The 19,652-nt window shown below is 46.6% G+C and overlaps 1 protein-coding gene across 4 annotated transcripts in view; it reads left to right on the plus strand.

Moving 5' to 3' along the window:
* The window catches only part of MEP1B (meprin A subunit beta), a 465,679-nt gene that overhangs the window by 425,570 nt on the left and 20,457 nt on the right, over nucleotides 1-19,652 (plus strand). The gene's annotated exons all lie outside the window — the stretch shown is intronic.

Raw genomic sequence — 19,652 nt, forward strand, 5'->3', positions numbered from 1 at the left:
TTGCGGTACCGTAATTGGCTCCACTGGTCCCTTTGCGGGTTGGTAAAATACCGGTACTGGTAAACCCTTACGCGTATCCTTAATTTGCTATTCTCATGCAGGCATCCTCCAACCCACATTGTTATGCGTTCTATATTGAGGAAAATGTAATTTTGCTCTTCCCATTCCAAGTGTCGGACTACACACCCTGATACTGCCAGAAAAAAACAGAAACAGAATGACGAGGCTCACAAGTACCCAAACCCAGCTGCCATCCCTACCCCCACTCTCCCTACTCCCACTCTCTCTACCCCCACCACACAACCCCCACTCTCTCTACCCCCTCCCACTGTACCCACACACACCCTTCCCACACCCTCTCTACACCCCACCCACCCTTTCCCACTCTCCCTACCCCAACTCACTCACCCTACCCCCACTCTCTCTATCCATACCCACTCACCCTACCCCCACTCTATCTACCCCACCCACTCACCATACCCACTCTCTCTACCAACACCCACCCCACCCCCACCCTCTCTACCCCCACCCACCATACCCCCACTCTCACTATCCCCACCCACCCTACCCAACCCCCAGTCTCTCTACCCCCACCCTTCCAACCCCCAGTATCCCTACTACTCACTCTCTCTACCCCACCCACCCTACCCCCACTCTCTCTACCCCCACCCACCCACCCTACTCCCACTCACTCTACCCCCACCCACCCACCCTACTCCCACCCACCCACCCTACTCCCACTCACTCTACCCCCACCCACCCACCCTACTCCCACTCACTCTACCCCCACCCACCCACCCTACTCCCACTCACTCTACCCCCACCCACCCACCCTACTCCCACTCACTCTACCCCCACCCACCCACCCTACCCCCACTCACTCTACCCCCACCCACCCACCCTACTCCCACTCACTCTACCCCCACCCACCCACCCTACTCCCACTCACTCTACCCCCACCCACCCACCCACCCTACTCCCACTCACTCTACCCCCACCCACCCACCCTACTCCCAATCACTTTACCCCCACCCACCCACCCTACTCCCAATCACTTTACCCCCACCCACCCACCCTACTCCCACTCACTCTACCCCCACCCACCCACCCTACTCCCACTCACTCTACCCCCACCCACCCACCCTACTCCCACTCACTCTACCCCCACCCACCCACCCTACTCCCACTCACTCTACCCCCACCCACCCACCCTACTCCCACTCACTCTACCCCCACCCACCCACCCTACTCCCACTCACTCTACCCCCACCCACCCACCCTACTCCCCCTACTCCCACTCACTCTACCCCCACCCACCCACCCTACTCCCACACACTCTACCCCCACCCACCCTACTCCCACTCACTCTACCCCCACCCGCCCACCCTACTCCCACTCACTCTACCCCCACCCGCCCACCCTACTCCCAATCACTTTACCCCCACCCACCCACCCTACTCCCTCTCACTCTACCCCCACCCACCCACCCTACTCCCACTCACTCTACCCCCACCCACCCACCCTACTCCCACTCACTCTACCCCCACCCACCCACCCTACTCCCACTCACTCTACCCCCACCCACCCCCCCTACTCCCACTCACTCTACCCCCACCCACCCACCCTACTCCCACACACTCTACCCCCACCCACCCTACTCCCACTCACTCTACCCCCACCCGCCCACCCTACTCCCACTCACTCTACCCCCACCCGCCCACCCTACTCCCACTCACTCTACCCCCACCCGCCCACCCTACTCCCACTCACTCTACCCCCACCCGCCCACCCTACTCCCACTCACTCTACCCCCACCCGCCTACCCTACTCCCACTCACTCTACCAACTCCCACTCACTCTACCCCCACCCACCCACCCTACTCCCACTCACTCTACCCCCCTACTCCCACTCACTCTACCCCCACCCACCCTACTCCCACACACCCACCCTACTCCCACACACTCAACCCTCACCCACCCACCCTACTCCCACACACTCTACCCTCACCCACCCACCATACTCCCACACACTCTACCCCCACTCCTCCAACCCCCACTCTCTCTACCCCCACTCTCTCTACCCCCACCTGCCCTAACCCACTCTCTCTACCCCCACTACCCTACCCCCACTCTCTCTACCCCAACACCCTACCCCCACTCTCTCTACCCCCAAACACCCTACCCCTCCATTATCTTTACCCCCACCCACCCTACCCAACCCCCACTCTCTCTACCACCCACCCTACCCCCACTCCCTCTACCCCCACTCCCTCTACCCCACCCACTCTACCCCACTCTCTCTACCCCACCCACCCTACCACCACTCTCTCTACCCCGACCCACCTTCCCTACCCCTACTCTCTCTACCCCCACCCACCCTACCGCCACTCTCTCTACCCCCAGCCACCCACCCACCATACCCACTCTCTCTCTACCCCCACCCAGACCTACTCTCTCTACCCCCACCCACACTACTTCACTTCTGTACCCCCACCCACCCTGCCCCCACATTCTCTACACCCACCCACCGTACCTCGACTCTTTATCCCCACCCACCCGAACCCCACTCTATCTAACCCCACCCACCCTACCCCCACTCTATCTAACCCCACCCACCCACCCTACCCCCACACTATCTACGCAAACCCACCCACCCTACCCCTACACTATCTACCCCCACCCACCCACCCTACCCCTACCCTATCTACCCCCACCCACCCACCCTACCCCTACCCTATCTACCCCCACTCACCCTACCCCCACTCTATCTACCCCCACCACCCCACCCCCACTCTCTCTACCCCCACCCACCCACCCACCCCCATTTCCTCTCTACAATATTCGTAAAGTCCACCCTTTTTTTACTTTTCACGCTACAAAACCTCTTGTCTCTTCACTAGTCTTCTCTCGACTATTCTATTCTTCTGTTATGTTCTTTGGTCTTCCCTGCTCACGCCTTGCTCCTCTTAAATCAATCTATCATTCTACTGTCCGCTCACTCTGTCTTCTTTCTTATCAGGACTCAATTTCTTCTTCCCTTGCCTCTCTTGGCTGGTTGTCCTTCTATTCTCAGCTTAAATATAACTTCCTTTGTCTAGTTTTGAAATCTCTTCACAGACTTGCTCCTGACTACCTTGCATCTCTCCTTTCATTTTATTCTTCTTCGCGCTACCTCCGTTCTGCTGGTCTTTTTAGACTTAATGTTCCCCGTCCCCCTGTGCTCAATCTCGCTTTCGCTCTTTCCAGCTCCTTGCCCCTCTTCACTGGAACATGCCCCCTCTGTCTCTTCGCTCCATCACTTCCTATCCTCTGTTCCGTTCCTCTCTAAAACCCCACCTTCTTCAGTCCTCTGATTGATTGATACTGGTTGTTTATGAACACTGTTTTGTATTTCTGAACTCTATGTACTGTTGACCGTCCTATGTAAAGCGCTTTGGACAAAGACGCTATATAAAACACAATAAATACAAATACAAATGTTCCTTCCTCAACGCCTTCCATCAGCATCCCAGCAGTGCCAGGTCTCTCATTATAGCAGCGAGGAAACTGCAGCTATTGTTGCAGAGGAGTATAACAATAGATGGTGTTGTAAGGAAAAGGGAAAAAAAGCATTGCAAATATAACACAGCTCCTTGGATAACAGACAATCTCCTTGGATAACAGACAATAAGCAAATGTTTAAGCAATCATCTGGAGGCCCCTTCAACATCAAGGGTCAGCACCATTGCTGTTACATCAACCCTCTCACCGAGTTCACCACATAGGCCTCCAGTAACTCGGCAACTCAATGCCCACTGTTAGTCTTGGGACTTCGATCTGTTATAAACTGCAGGTGACAACCACCTCCTCCACTGTCCAAAGCACCACACAGAACCCTCACCCAAATGCCTGCAGAACCCAGGGGAACCTCCTATTCCTTGGCAGCATTACAAACAGGAATTTGTCACATATCTGGATGCTGCAGGGGCCACATACCATATTGAGGCCTACAAGAAATCCATGCTGCTTCACGGCCTACGGTTAGAGGGACAAAGAATATTTTGCACACTGCCCCCTTTTGTAGCTGGCCTAGTCGTGGACTTCAATGTATTTGATTGCATTTAATTAAACAATACTAGTTATGCAGAAATCCTCGGCACCCAAAATAAACACCTTGAGGGAGCAGCAAAGGTTCTATTTGAGCTATCAATTGGAATGCAAAACAGTCCAGAAATATGTGGTAGCTGCGGGGGCAATCATGATGCACTTACCATTTGGAACTTCTCTTAGCAAGGTGATGATAAAACTCAGAACATTTTGTCCTCACTTTCCTCCCCTTCTCATTATCCCTCCACCTCTCCCAGACCCCTTTTGGCCACCTCTCCCTCTCCTCTTCCTTTCTCCTCCATCTCTCTGACAACTCCTTAGGATGTTTCCAGACAAGTCAGATCTATGAAAGTGTTGTCCAAACAGGTGCTGCCCTGCTCCTTCAGAACTATTAAGGACCACGTTTTCACCCTCGCACCCACCTTGGCCAATTTCTGTAATCATTCTTTCACCAATGGGTCTTTCCCCTCTCTCCTCAAGCACTCCCTTGTGCACCGCCTCCTAAAAAAAGCCTTGTGCCAATCCTACCTATCCAGCAAACTATTGCCCGATTTCTATCACTCCTTTCCTGGGCAAACTCCTGGAAAAGCTGGCCATCTCCCAACTTACTCTCCACACTGAATCTGTTGGTAGTCTCCATGACAGTCAGTCTGGCTTCAGAGCAGCCAGAGGTACGGAAACTGCTCTCCTGAATACCCGTGAAGATCTGCTCTCTAATCTTGATTCCAGCTCTCCCTCTGTCCTCCTTGAACTTTCCTCTGGTTTTTATATGGTCAATCATGCCACCCTGATCAATCGACTCTGTGAGAATCTGGGCATCACGAATCTGGCCCTGGCGTGGCTGACCTCCTTCCTCCTGGACCGACACACTCAGGTCCACCTTGGGTCCTTTCTCTCCACCACCTCTCTCTTCATGTGTGGTGTTCCCTAGGGCTCTATCCTCTCACCCTAGCTCTTCAATGTCTATCTGGCACCTTTGGCCCACTTGATCTCCACCTTCTCTTCTAACTTCCAGTGTTATGCGGATGACACTCGGCTCTCTTTCAGGCTTCGCTCAGCCTTCTCTCCTTCCTCGCTCATTCCTGACTGTGTATCCGTGATTCAGGATTGGTGCACCTCCAACGATATCTGCCTTAATGCCAGTAAGACTGAGATCCTTCTCATTGGGATCCCTGTTCCCACTTTCCCTCTCTCACTCTGGCCGCCATCCTTGGGCCATCTTCCCTCACCTTCCTGTGAGGCAAAACACCTTGGTGTCATCTTCGACTCCACTTTCTCCTTCTCTCCTCACATTACAGACCTTGCCAAGAAGACCCACTTCCAGAGGCACCTCCTCAGAGGTATTCTACCGTTGCTCACCTTGCCCCAGAAGCACACTCTCTCCAGAGCCCCAGTTCTCTCTAGGCTGGACTTCTGCAACAGCCTCTTTCTCAATCTTCCTAACTCTACTCCTCGCCCCCTGCAACTAATCCAGAACAGGACTGCAAGACTTATTCTTGGCCTCAAGCCCAGGGACCGCATCTCTCCTGCCCTGAAATCTTTCCACTCACTCCTGGTGGCAGTAAGGGTCAGGTTCAAGGCCCTCTGCATCGTCCACAAGCCTTACTGGGGCCGGGGCCCTCACTATCTCCAACTCTCTCTGCCTAAATACTTTCCTTCTAGGGTCCTTCGCTCATCTAGCTCTAACCCTCTGAGGGTCAGACGTTTCTCCAAGCAGAGAGTGAGGGGTAGATCTTTCTCCTCTGGAGCTGCCTCCCTCTGGAACAGCCTCCATACCCCTCTCAAACTTAAGCCGGACCACCCGATGTTCCGGAAGTGGCTCAAGATCTTCCTTTTCTCCTCTGCCTTCTCTCTCTCACTTCCTTGATAACTTACCTGTCTGCGGCGCCAACTGGTGGCTTGGTACTTTCATATTCTCACTGAGTACGAGGGTCCTCCATGACAAGTCTTCCTTGCACTACCTCCTGGCCTATCGTGCACTTAAGTGCTGTAACTGTAACCCCTACAGCTCCCCTGCCTCCTCGCACTTACCCAAAACAATGCTGCCCTGGCTGCACTTACTCATAGCCTTGCTGCCCTGAGTGCACTTCTCTCTACCTTCCTCTGCACTCCCCCCTCTGCCTTTCCCCTCCAATTCTCGTTGTTGCATTTGCACAATCCCAATGTCACAAGGCCTAGTAGGATTGTTTGTCTTATTCCCCCTCGCCCTCCCCTTCCTTGTCTTGTGGCACCTAGAAACACTTGTGTACAGGCGCGTTATAAATATCATATATCATATCATGAGAGACCATTCATGGTCAAACTATGTGACAAGCAAATAAGGGAAACGTTGTGCTTGTTGCATGATCCCTTCCCCACCTTGAACCAAGCTGTAACCTTGCTTGGCAAAATCTATGGCGAAGAATAAGACCTCGGAAGAGGCAGACGACAAGAAAAACTTCTGTTGAACATGTTCTAGAATCCACCAAGTGACAGGAGACATTTGTGCACTGATGAACAGCAAGAATCCTACATTCGTGGGGGAGGGAGACAGAGGGCCTCATTCCGAGGCTGGCGCAAAGGGATTACGGGTACCGCTAAGGACATCGGTGCCAGTAATCCCTTTGCGCCCTATTCCGAGGTCCCTTTGCGGGTCCCGCTAAGGCCGCCTGCTTTTACCAGGCGGCCTTAGCGGGAGCCGCAAAGGGTCCAGGGAGCAAATAACGGTACCGCAAATTGCTGTACCGTTATTTGCACCTTCCCCATTCCCATTGAGCCCTATGGGGGCTCAAATGGGAATTGAGAATGGGGAATGGTATTTGCAATGGGGACTTACCGGTCCTGCAACGGTCCGAATAGACCGGTAATTCCCCATTGAATGAGGGCGGACTCGGTACGGTTATTGGAGGTAGCCATGGCACTATTAGCGCCATGGCTACCTCCAATCTCGGAATGAGGCACATAATGTTTTCACTGGGGGAACTCCAAATCCCAACCAGCCTCAGAGAAATGTGCGCTGGTGGTGGAAAAAAAGGTAATTTCATTAGGGTTTGTAAACGAGATTTACAGAGGTCAGGGAAAGCCAAACTGAAGGTTGTCCTAGTAAAGGAGAACGATTCAGGCCCACGACCCAATGGGGATAATGTGATGACCATATGTTGCCTAGGAAATGCAACAATGACCAGCAAGGTTGTTTCTTCTCTCATATGATGTACTTGTAGAGGTTTGACAGGAAGATTGCTATTTAACTCCCGATCGCAATATACTATTGTCAGGAGAGAACTATAGAACCAAAGCTTTAAACACATTAGGCCTCATCAGGGGTTGGGCAGAGCTTTATAAATGCGCCAGTAATGCTATTACCGACGCATTACCATTTCGCCCACTATCGCAAGTTTTGGCAGAAAGTGGCAGGTTTACCTCCAGCTTTTTGCTGTAGGTGAAAACCTCCTCTTTCTGCCCATTTGCAGTGCTATTACCGCGCCGCAAATTGCACCTAGGTAATAGCGCCGAGAATGTCCTATTGGGTTTTATGGACCCTATGGGAATGGGGACTTACTACAAACCGCAACTCGGGATCCAGCACTAATAGCGCAGGACCAAGTTGCTGTAACGCAATTTGCACTGGTGGTATCTGGGTTGAATTACCGCCAGGATACCACCAGACTTGTGATAAAGCCCATTGTCATGCCCCACAATCCCTGAGACATAGACCCGGGATTTTACTTGGGAAACAAAGGGGGCAACCAGGAATATGCATTTTCTTTATTAATTTATTTAGTAGTTCACAAGTAGCATAATTGCCAGAAACCACATTGATAGGACCAAAGTATAGAATCAGTCACAACCACTATGCAAAGATTCACATTCAGCACCCTATAAGTTATTGCATACTAACAGTATTTATCCAATCTGTCCTATTCCCAGCAACATCAGTAATAATCAATCTATTCATTTAAATCAGCGGCACAGTGCATTAAAAAAATAAAAATAAACTGAAAACATACAACATATAAAGAAACAGACAAGCATCTCATTTACATGTACATGCAAGTAATCTACATCAACATCACATCATTTCCTTTCAGAAAAAAGACCAATTGAGAAGAGAATAGCACTTGAGATTATAAATATTTGCTCAGGGATTATATACATCACTGAGCCTATGATTAACTGGCATGTTCACATCCTTGTAATAGTAGTGGGAGTATAAGTAAATGATAGATGTATGGAAGTATAGGTTAATTATGGTTGCAAGGGAGAAACAAAGCGGCTCTGGCACAATAAACCACCACTAAACCATCAGAAGCAAAAAGGGTCCAAAACTGAAGGACACTCCCGTCCCCTGCACACCAATTGTACTGAGGAAGTCTCAGTCAAAACTCAGTAAAATGCATATAATCAATTTCAAACATTGAAATACACTTTCAATAGTTAAAGAGTGTGCTGACTAATGTCAGTCTTTTATTTTATTTAAAAGTAGAAAGTAAACAGGTAATAAAAAAGGGTGGTGAGCTCTACGTGTTTCGGGATGACAATCCCTTCATCAGGAGCAGTAATTCTTGATAATAACGATTTCTCTTCAAAATGTGTACTTCAAAAGTCTACAAAAAAGTAAATAACAAAAGTAAGCTCAGAGCTCCAAATCTTTCTACATAGGATCAGAAATATACAATGCAATCTCATAAAGTTGATCCATGTTGTTGCATAAGTGAAGCATCACCTCGATAATATATTCTAACTTGATCAACTTGTAAGGTCCTCTCTGGTATGCTATTTATAGTGAATATTCACCTACTGATCTGTGTGTAGCTCCACCTGTTTTGTTGTAAAACATGTGGGAAAGTATATTATCTATGATATCTCTGTTCCTATTAATGGGGTCTAATAATTTATAAGGTCAAAAAAGTGCCTACCTTCTAAAGGGGGAGACCACCTGCCAAGACAGTAGAAGCAGAAGGGTACCCCATAAGTGTTGAGATCTTGTGGTGTTTCACCATAGAGTAATCTGCAATAATATATGCATAATGTCATTAGCAGAGGCTTGCTATAAAAGTGGAGTTTACATCTGAAACAGGTAGGAAGGTGGGGGTTATTCCTCACCTGCTGTTTAGTTGGCCTTTTCATAGATCTATGAGATCAATTGCAAAGTCACGTTGGGGATAGATCACATTTCTATCACTGCAATTTCAGGCACTTATGTTACATTCTGTGGGAATAAGCAGAATGATTCTGGGTATGATTACACTCCTTAGTGGTGCAAGTATAATATGAATTGATCAAATATTTAGTACACAGAGTTGGCTAAGATCTTACCATGCTACCAGCGGCAGTGCAGATGAAGACACAAGCATGCCGTGGTCAAAGATGCCTGCTACAAATATATGGACAATGACGCAAGTGTCATGATGTCACAGCTGTGACGTTTTGTAAACAATTGCAGCCATGTAGGCCATTCTCGTTATTTCATGACAGATAAATTATATAATGTTATATCTGTGAATATCTAAGTCTAGAGAAGTAGGTTAGAAATTATAACATGGTTAATTGTCTCCCTGGAGACATGTGATTTAGAGGACTTTCTCACAGGGCTGTCAATGTAGATGCCTCTCTTGGTTTTATACCTAATTCTTGGCATTAGATAATTTAACCCACTCAATATAAAATTGCAGTTGTCACATTAATGACATTGGGCCTCATTACACGGTAGGCACTAATGGATTACTGGTACCGGTAAAATCACCGGTGCCGGTAATCCCTTAGCGCCCTACTACGAGGTCCCTCAGTGGGTCCCGTCCTTAACACCTGGTCTGACCAGGGATGACACACCTCTGATAAATCTGATAAAACCTGGTCTGACCAGGTGTTAAGGACGGGACCCGCTAAGGGACTTCAGAGCTAATAGCGGTACCGCAAATTGCGGTAGAGTTATTAGCTCCTTCCCCGTTCCCATTGAGCCTTATGGGGGCTCGAATGGGAATGGGCAATGGTATTTGGCATGGGGAATTACCGGCTCCTCCAGGGTCGGAATGACCCAGTAAATCCCCGTACCGCCTACCCGGACCCGGTATGTGGTAAGGGAGTGGTTACCTCCTACCGTGTATTGCGGCCCATTGTGTCATCAACACATTTACACATATGCATATGGTGTGATGAGGGCAAGTCCGATGTGATCAAACATATTCCCATATCAGAGTTATGTTGCATAAACACTGGATTCCATTAGGTGAACAATTTGTGAGGCAATTGTGTACAATATGTACATCAGTTATGTGGAGTTAATATTAGTTCAGAGAATAATACATATAGTTCGCTGTAAATGTGAATTAAGAACTCAGTTAACACTGGAGAGGAACATAAACAGAGGTTAGTGTGAATTGACAACTCAGTTAACATTGAAGAAAAACATACACAGATGTTGACTACTATATTTAGTGGTCATAGACTCATATGTCATTCAAAATGATAAACAACTCCATACAGATGGCTTACATATACATCAGGAATGGCATATGGGTCACATTTTGCGAGTCTAACTCGATGAGGTAGGGTACATTTGAGAAAAGCCCTAGATGATACTAGAGGATTGGCTTATAGCATGCTCACTAGGTTGGAAACAGCTGAATTCTACACGTGAGTCCAATTATATAAGTATGATAGAATGCTACAGGAATGGTGTCAATGAGAATTCTTCGTTCATTCCGGTTGGATCCAATGCATCAAGCCGGTGAATCCAGAACATTTCTCTATGTAGGAGGAGAGTTTTAGTGTTTCCACATCTGTATGATGTTGTAACCACTTCTAGAATCACAAATTTAAGTTGGGCAATACTATGCCTATTGGTATCAAAGTGTCTAGCTACTGGCAATTTCTGATTTTTAGTTCTGATGTTGGATTTGTGCTCAGTTACTCTTACTTTCATTTTTCTGGTCATTTGTCCTACATAGAACTGGCCAAACAGGCAAATTAATACAAATAGAACCAGTTTCGAGTCACATGTGGATTAATGTTGCAGCTTGATTTTTTGACCAGTACTTGGGTGTCTAACATATTCACCTTTTTGTACATTGCCACAATGGCAGCAACGTAGACTGGGGAAGGTGCCGCACTTGGGTTTGTTGAGAAATAGTTGTTTGCGAGTCTCTACTCTCTCAGCTTTCACTTAGTTGTCCCTTATGTTGTGTCCTCTTGTGTATGCGACCATTGGTGGTCGTTGGAACAACTTTGTTAATTGGGCATCTACTCTTGTGATCTTCCAGTTCTTCTTCAGTAAACAATTGATTTGCATACTCTGTTTGGAGAATTTGGTCAGATTTATCAGAGGTGTGTCATCCCTTCTTCTCTTACTTTTGAGCAGGGTCTTTCAATTAAGTAAAGTGTTCTTGGTCTTGCCTTTTGCAAGTACAGTGTCTAGGTAGCCCCTGGATTTGATTCTCTTGGTGAAACACTTGGCAGCCTGAGTGAATTCATTGTCATTAGATATAATTCTTCTAATTCTCAAGAAATGACTAAGTGAGAAATTGTTCTTTAAATGCTGAGGATAACAGCTGGTGTAGTGAAGAATATTATTAACATATGTAGGTTTACGATAAATGGATGTACTCAAGGTGTTACCTACTGGTGTGATTTTGACATCCTAGAAGTGTGCACTTGGTGATCCCACTTCTAATGTGAATGTAATCTTTGGGTTGCATTTGTTGAGATACTTGAGAAATTAGTTTGAGTTCATCCCAGGGACCCTTCCAGATCCTGAAGATGTTGTCTATATATCTCTTCCACGTTGCTAGTTTAGTGAACCAGATGGGATGTTTAAGGATGTGTTGAGATTCAAAAGCAAACATGAATATATTAGCATAGACTGGCGCCATAGCTGAGCCCATTGATGTGTCAGTGATATGTAAATAGTATTGTTTGTTGTTCCTGAAAACGTTGTTATATAGAATCGTGAAGATTTTATCAGATTGAAAAAATGGTTCTTGCAACAGTATCCATTCAAGTGCCTCGAGTCCTTCACTGTGTGGAATTGAGGTGTATAAGCTTTAGACATCAAGAGTAAAGAGGGTCCAATTGTTGTCAAAAATATGAAGTTCTTCCAATGTGGTTAAGAAGTGTGCGGTGTCCCTAAGGTGTGTGGATGTCTTCTGTACCAAGGGTTGTAACAATGTATCCAAATATTTGGCTATTGGACCAACAATGCTTTCTGTGGCCACTACAATAGGTCTGAAAGGAGGATTATTTAAGTGTTTATGGATTTTTGGGAGTCCATAAAATACTGGCATTATGGGAAATCTTTTGTTTTTTCCATAATCCATTCTTCTGTCAGAGCGTTATTCAAAACTTGCTCAATGATGGGTTGAATTGCAGGGGTTGGATCATTATCAAGTAACATATAGGTGTCTTATAGGTGTAGGAGGGTTAGACAACCTGTCATATAAAAATTGGAGTCCATAATGACAATGGCACTGCCTTTGTCAGCTGGTTTGATTTTTATTGATCGTTCCTCCGACATTTATTTCAGAAGTTTGTGTTGATGTTTTCGCATGTTCTGTTCCTGTATGTCAAATTATTTGATGGATTTCCTGTCTTTCACCAATTTAGTTTCAAATATCTCAAGAGCTGAATTTCATATTGTCGGACTGAAGGTACTTTTGTACTTCATCTCTTGGTATTCGAACGTTTGTGATCTCTCTTCCATTGGCGGTATGGAGTCAAAAAATCATTTCAATCTAATTTTTGTGGTCAATTTCGCTATATTGATTTCTTCATCAAATAGGTTAGAGTTGTTTGTTGTTACGAATGACAAACCTAAACTAAGTAGATCCAGTTGCTGTTTAGAGAAAATCTGTTTCAAAATGTTAATAGCTAGTTCACTGTTTTTTCTTCCCTTGTAGCCTTCTTGTTTCCTTTCCTGGTCTTTCTCCCTCTAAAAAAGGATGTGCGTTTTACCTACTTTTTCCCCCTGTGTAGAGGATGGTGGATTCAGAATGGCAACTACAGATGTAGTTTTGCTGCTTGTGTTGGCAGTTATGGTTTGTTCTTTACCACCACTCGAGGTGTCACTCTTTGGATCGGTACTTCTACTGTTACGTCTCAGTTGTTTATCTTGACTATTATTTCTAAACTGTTGATTCTGTTAACATTCCTGCCAAGCATAGACTATACCTTTAGAGTAGTCAAGTGTGTCTCTTCTAAATTTTCAGATTTTTCTTTGCTCAATTTCACGTCACGTTTGTAGGAGTTTAGTTTGGTGTTGGTGTTTGCTAAGTTCTTCTTGTGAAAAAAGGGTGCTCACTTGATCTTTCAATTCGGTGATATCAGAATCTATCTTAGAGAGAGATTTTGCCAGTTCTTCTATCGTTAGTAGTATCAAATCTAGTGAACATTTATTGAGAATGTGTTCCCACATTTTAACAAACTCACTGCTCTCTTTACAGAGTGTAGGTCTTAAATAAAGTCTCAGACCTCGTGGGATTCGTTGGGCTTTGTAGTACTGTGCTAGGGGGGCGGCATGTCATTTTTGAGAAATGTCTTTTCTGATAAGTCTTTACAAGTTATTGACAAGGGCCCAAAGAAGAGGGCCACAAATCAGTGGTCCGGAGGGCCTTAGCAGCTGAAGAACGACCAAGAATCATCACTTCTGTTTTGTTCAGCATTAAGTTTCAACCAATTTGCATCATCCAGCTGGCAATGTTCACCAGACAGTTTTTACAATGAGCTGCCATCGCTCCCTGCTCCTGATCTATTCTCAAGATGAGCTGGGGGTCGTCAGCATAAGCAAACAAACGACACCCATGGGAGTTAATCAATTTTGCCAGGGGAAGCACATATATGTTAAATAACAAAGGGAAAATCGCTGATCCATACACGCAAAAGAAAACTTCCACTTTTCCTATGGTCTTAAATTGGGAAGAATTGTGGCATTTAACAAAAAGCGTACACAAAGGTAAGTAGCCCTGAGACAGGAGAGAGGGACACTCTGAAAATGTGGAAGGAATAGCAAATCAAAAACTGCTCCCTCATCGGGTTTCTCTTCCCCACCTCCCACTTGCATTCAATACCTCCTGCCACAGAAGGTTCTTAGGGCAGCTACAAGCTGCTGTAATTCTCAGATCAAAACAACATCCATGCATACAATTCTGGTGTCTGAGGCCATCCCCACTGGCTCATCTGCCCGCCTCTTGAGTAACAGGCACTGGCTCTATACCTTGTTGACTAACTGATCCTATACATTATTTAGACTGACTGAAGGTATTCCACATGAATGGCTGCGAATGTTGTTGACAGTGTCGTGTATTACTGCTTCATTATTTTTCTTGAAAATGTGCACATGTGCATTTCGATTCCAGACTTGACCTGATACGACTTTTGCAGATCACAGAACTTACCCCTTCCCACCACAGTCTCCACCTGACTCTTCTTTCAGTGTAAAAATGCAGCATTGCAGGGACTCAAAGGAGCAACATCCCTTATGGTCACCCTCCCTCTGATTACTCAGGCATACATTTAAAAGGTCTCCTCCCTGACAGGTGTGGTGGTTCAGGGGAAGGCTGTCCGCAAGGCTGTCAGTGTCTTCCAGGCAGTGTCAGTCCAAGTCACTGCACCAGGACTTCAGGGGAAAAAACGTCCACACAGCAGGTTTGGATGTGCAATAATAGAGTCAGTTTATTACATTACAATGCAATCCACAAACTAGCAGCAGGTCTCCCTCTAAACTAAAAACAGCTCTGTGTTCACATCATTGGGCCTCATTATACGTTTGGTGGTATCTAGGTGGTAAATCCACTGACATACCACCAGACTATTACTGTTACCGCCACTTGGTCAGCCAGTATTACCGCTGGATTACTGGTGGTGGCAGGCGGTGTTAGTCCCCATTAAATGGAGTCCATAGGACTCAAGGGGACATTTTGGGCAGAAGTACCATGTTGGTAATTCCACTGTGGTAATTTCACCAAAATTTGGCAGGAATCTGACATATTTACCTCCAGCTCATAGCTAGAGATGAATCCTCCAATTTTCAGCCAAAGCTATAGTTGGGTGGTGCGGTAAAGCAGAGGTATACGGTAATACCACTGCATTTTACCCTCACGGGCCAACTTGTAATGAGGCCCATTGTCTTCTCAACATCTTCAGGTGCGGACGACCTGCCCCTTAACAACGACCTAATGCAGTTGACCCAGTCCTGAGAAGGTGTATACTCTTGCTTCTTCCATATTGGTGTATATGGTACGCACCTATTCTCTTTTGGTCGTGCATCCATACTACTTCGTCGTCGTTCAATCGGGGCAGCAGCCTGCTGCCTTCTAATGATAACTCATTACGGGGAATGCAATTGGCAAACACTAGTACCTGCCCTTGTCCTGCTTATTGCTGCCTATGTCGGCCCATCACCGCTTACTGATGCCCAGGGTCCACGTCCCAAAGTCAGCGTCCACTTTAAAGGGCCAGCAACCACAGTGTCTCTGGCTCCATATCAATCTTACCGCCTGTTGACGTTTTTCTAGTCCTACTATCACCCTTTAAATGAACTTTATTAAAGAAAACCATGTATTTTCCTCACAATAGGTTTAACAGGCACACCATTGATTATTAAATGCTGGCCAGGACAAGGACAAATAGAGGGTGCCTGGACAAGGAAGAATGGAGCGGAAGTTTCGGTCTTCATAACTGAAATTCTAGTTAAGACAACAGGCAAAAACTCGGGAGTGAACATGCCATAGGTAAGCAGCAGGGCTCAAGTCGAGGGTACAGGCAGGAGGACAGAGCCCCCCTCTTTTTTCAGAGGGCACCTTGAAATGCTAATTTCTGGTGACACCACATTCAATTGGTATGTTAATGAGTACCACACTTTATTTTTTAGGACTTTACCCCTGGTAAGCAGCTAGTCTGCTGAGGTCAAAGTAGGTGTTTAGCCATGGAGAAAGACACGCTACCCAAAATGCTGGACATGAGACTGCCTAGCCTACTGCCCATCCCCCCACCCCCCTGCCCCACCTGCCTCGAGTGCACAGGGAGCTCACCACCCAGCCCTACCCCCATGTGAGTGTGGGATGTAAAGGACACGATTTTAAAACCACTGTTTCCAGTGAACAATTATCCAATTTCCTGATCCATCCTGTGTGGAAGCAGTGACGATTGATCGGCGTGAGGTAGAAGGGAGGTTGTAAAATGTTAAAGAATTGAGGAAGTGGGCAGAGTGCACGATGGTACCGGTACACGTGAGAGGCTCCCTTCAGGACAAGCCTCTGTGTTCTCACTTCAGTGCAAGGCTACGCTGCGGTGGTATTTCTTTTAACCATAGTCTATTTCCCATACTTTCAAGATTGACAGTGCTATGACAGGGCAGGTACTCTGTCAAGTCTCATGATTGTGCTCACTTGGGGTCACCTATCTACCTTGGTTTTTGTGCACAATTAAAGAGATTCCAGACAATGTACTTCCTATCTGGCTCCTCTTTTTACCAAATGGAGGGCCGATGAACTGAAGTGACAGAGCATGATGCAAACTCTCCAATTCTGCTTTGATGTTACCGGGATATGGGCGAGGCTGCTGAAGGAACATGGCTGCTGTCTGCATGTTAGCAAAGAAAGTTCGCCCACATTCTGCAGAATGTCCTTTACATTCACACTTGAGACACACCCTGGTATTTGGTCATTTGGAAATGGCACATTGTCATTTGGCAATGGCACATGGTTTGCATCTGAGAGGATGTTTTCCTAGATTATGAAAACCACACAGCTATGGAGTATCTTCATATTTACGTTTAAGATGTGCACAAGAATCTTATCTGTTAATCATCATGCCTTCCTTGGATTGTTAACAATTATCTGTAATATTTGCATTCTTGTGAGTCCGCCAAACTGTCTGCAAACAAGGCACTCTGGGAGCTGACATCAGAAGGCAAAACCCTTGTTGCAGCAGCAAGGATGAGCTCCTCGTAGAAGGTGTGGAATGCACTAATACGCTCTGGCTAAATTACCATATGTTAGGGGGTGAACCATCAACATGGAACCATCTTCTTCAAGCGTTTAGCCAGATGTCACTTGAACCTTGTTGGGGTAAAGACTGCCCAATCTGCACAGCCATTGGGGTGATGATATGGCTTTCTAAGGAGGGTGTAGGCCTTCTGCCTAGTTGCTTTACGGCAGTATTTGAAGCAACCGACTATGGAAAAGGCCTGACTACAGCTGGCCACTTGTATCCAGGACTCTGCCTGCTGCAGTGGCAAGCCTGGCTGGCAAGTGTCCTTGGCAACCGTCCTGGCTGTGAAGGGGAGAAGAAGAATGTACCCAGATGAGGGTCTCAGAGCAACAGAACCAAAAAAGCTGCCCCTGGCTCTCTCTACCATTTTGAGATGATGCGAGTGCTGAGAATGCCTTTGAGCTACTGCAAAGACCCAACAGAGATACTATGACACTCTACACTTTGAGCACCTTTGAGAGGCGCTGGCCTGATCCTCTGCCTTTTACAAGCTTCTTCGGGCCTCAAATGCTGTTGCTTAAAGAACTGCATTGGGTCTTTGGAACCAGTTGAGCCAGCTGGCTGCGGAAGGTGACTCGACTTATCAAGACGCAGGGCCTCATTCCGAGTTGGGCGGTAAGGGTTAAGGGTCACCGGTAATGATGCCGGTGCCGGTAAACCCTTACCGCCCAATTCCGAGGTCCCTTAGCGGGACCCACAAAGGACGTGTGATCTGACCACATGTCCTTTGCGGGTCCCGCTAAGGGACCAGGACGCTAATAAGGGGCCCACTATTTGCGGGCCCATAATTACCGCCTTCCCCATTCCCATCGAGCCCTATGGGGGCTCAAATGGGAATGGGGAATGGTTTACTGAATGGGGACTTACCAGGTCCTCCAAGGTTGGAATGACCCGGTAAGTCCCCATTCATCCAGACCGGACCCGGGTTTGGAGGCAGCCATGGTGCTAATGGCACCATGGCTGCCTCCGAACTCGGAATGACCCCCCCAGTCTAACTTTTGGACCATATGGATACAAACATTGCAGCTTGTCCCCAGCTTTCTCAAGCCAAGCAGTGTTGCAGCTTGTTGAATTTCAACACTTTGTTGAGTCATATTGAACCAGCTCTACTGCCTAGAACCCAATGTGATGCACCGTAACGCTTTCAGAAATCCAGCTAGGCACTGGCCAGCTCCTGAAAGAAGACAATAGGTCTATCGAGCAGTGGTTCTGTCCCCCTAGCCTTGTCCTGTGGGCCTTAGTGGCATTTAAGGCCCCGCTTTATGCCTTAAATGGAATGATGTTGACCTTGTTGACTTTTTGCAAAGCTGATTGCCTGCAGTCTCCTGCTCTTCATACCCACAGTGCCCTATCACCTAAAGTCTGCATTCACTGTGTATTTGATTTCAGAAGCGGGTTGCTAGTGTTTTTAATATTTGTTTGGCCTTTCAGTTTTCATTTTTATTGTTATACAGCCTTGATTGGGCATTAGTTTTATTATTGATACTTACCGTACCATTGTTGTTAGAATGCTCCAACACTGGCTTACGCCCTCTTAAATAGCATGGCCATACTACTTGAAAGAGGCCAAGAAGGTATACCATTGATTTTGTGTCTGATTCATCTTTATGACCGCGTTAACTACTGGTCTAGTAGAAGTGTGGGACCAAGTGTCACATTCCATTTGGATGGAAGGAATTACCACCATTTTTAATGCCATTCTACAGCTCTACCAAATCCCGAGGTTGGCATTGAAGTGGAGGAATTACCTACAGCAATACGTCGGGTGTAAATCCTTCACTTTAATACCAAAAAACTGTGGAATTACCATGGCGGAATTAACAAAAATGGGGACTAACGGCGCCTTACCACCACTTGTAATCCCGTGGTGAACCCTCAGGACCAAGCGGCGGTAATGGTAACCGATTTTGGCTGTAATTGGGCAGAATTACCACCGAATTACCGCCAATCTCACAATGAGGCCGGAAGACCATATTAAGAATGAAGGAGGTCCTACCAAAGCCCACACGACAGGGAGGCATTGATATGCAGTTAAGAGAAAAGATCACCTCTCGAGTGGAGGCAAGAAAGAGAATAACCTCATCAGATGGCAAGAAGGAATTTCCAAGTGCCTTCAAGAGTGACCCACCACTGTTTAAAAACCATATCTAATGACACCATGAATAAAATCGTTTCCACTGATAATGTTTCCGTGAAAATGGACGCCAGGTGGCGACATTTCCCTAAAAACGCAACCTCCAGACAATCAAGCACTTTCCCAAGATATTCTAGGATTGCAGGTTGTAATATATAATTATACCCCTCCTAGAATAGGAGAACATTTTTTAGGGGTCAGCAGAAAAAAGACGCCCAACTGTTGACATTTTTTTTATGGCAACATGATTACATGGAACTGAAATAAATCACCTGTTTGGTGAGTATGTGAGAATTCAGTAACATACATAACAACTAGAATGCCTTATTTTTTCACCAGGCCTAGACCAGTCGCTAACCTTTGCATTCTGTGTATGTATAATGTATTCAGTTACTATGGATTGTACATATTACATTCTTTCATTGGATAGAACCTTGAGAAAGGGTTGCCTTTTCGTTGAGTTGGACGTTGC

This window comes from Ambystoma mexicanum, chromosome 5q, assembly GCF_040938575.1.
Source record: "Ambystoma mexicanum isolate Mex_15411 chromosome 5q, UKY_AmexF1_1, whole genome shotgun sequence".
NCBI lineage: Eukaryota > Metazoa > Chordata > Amphibia > Caudata > Ambystomatidae > Ambystoma > Ambystoma mexicanum.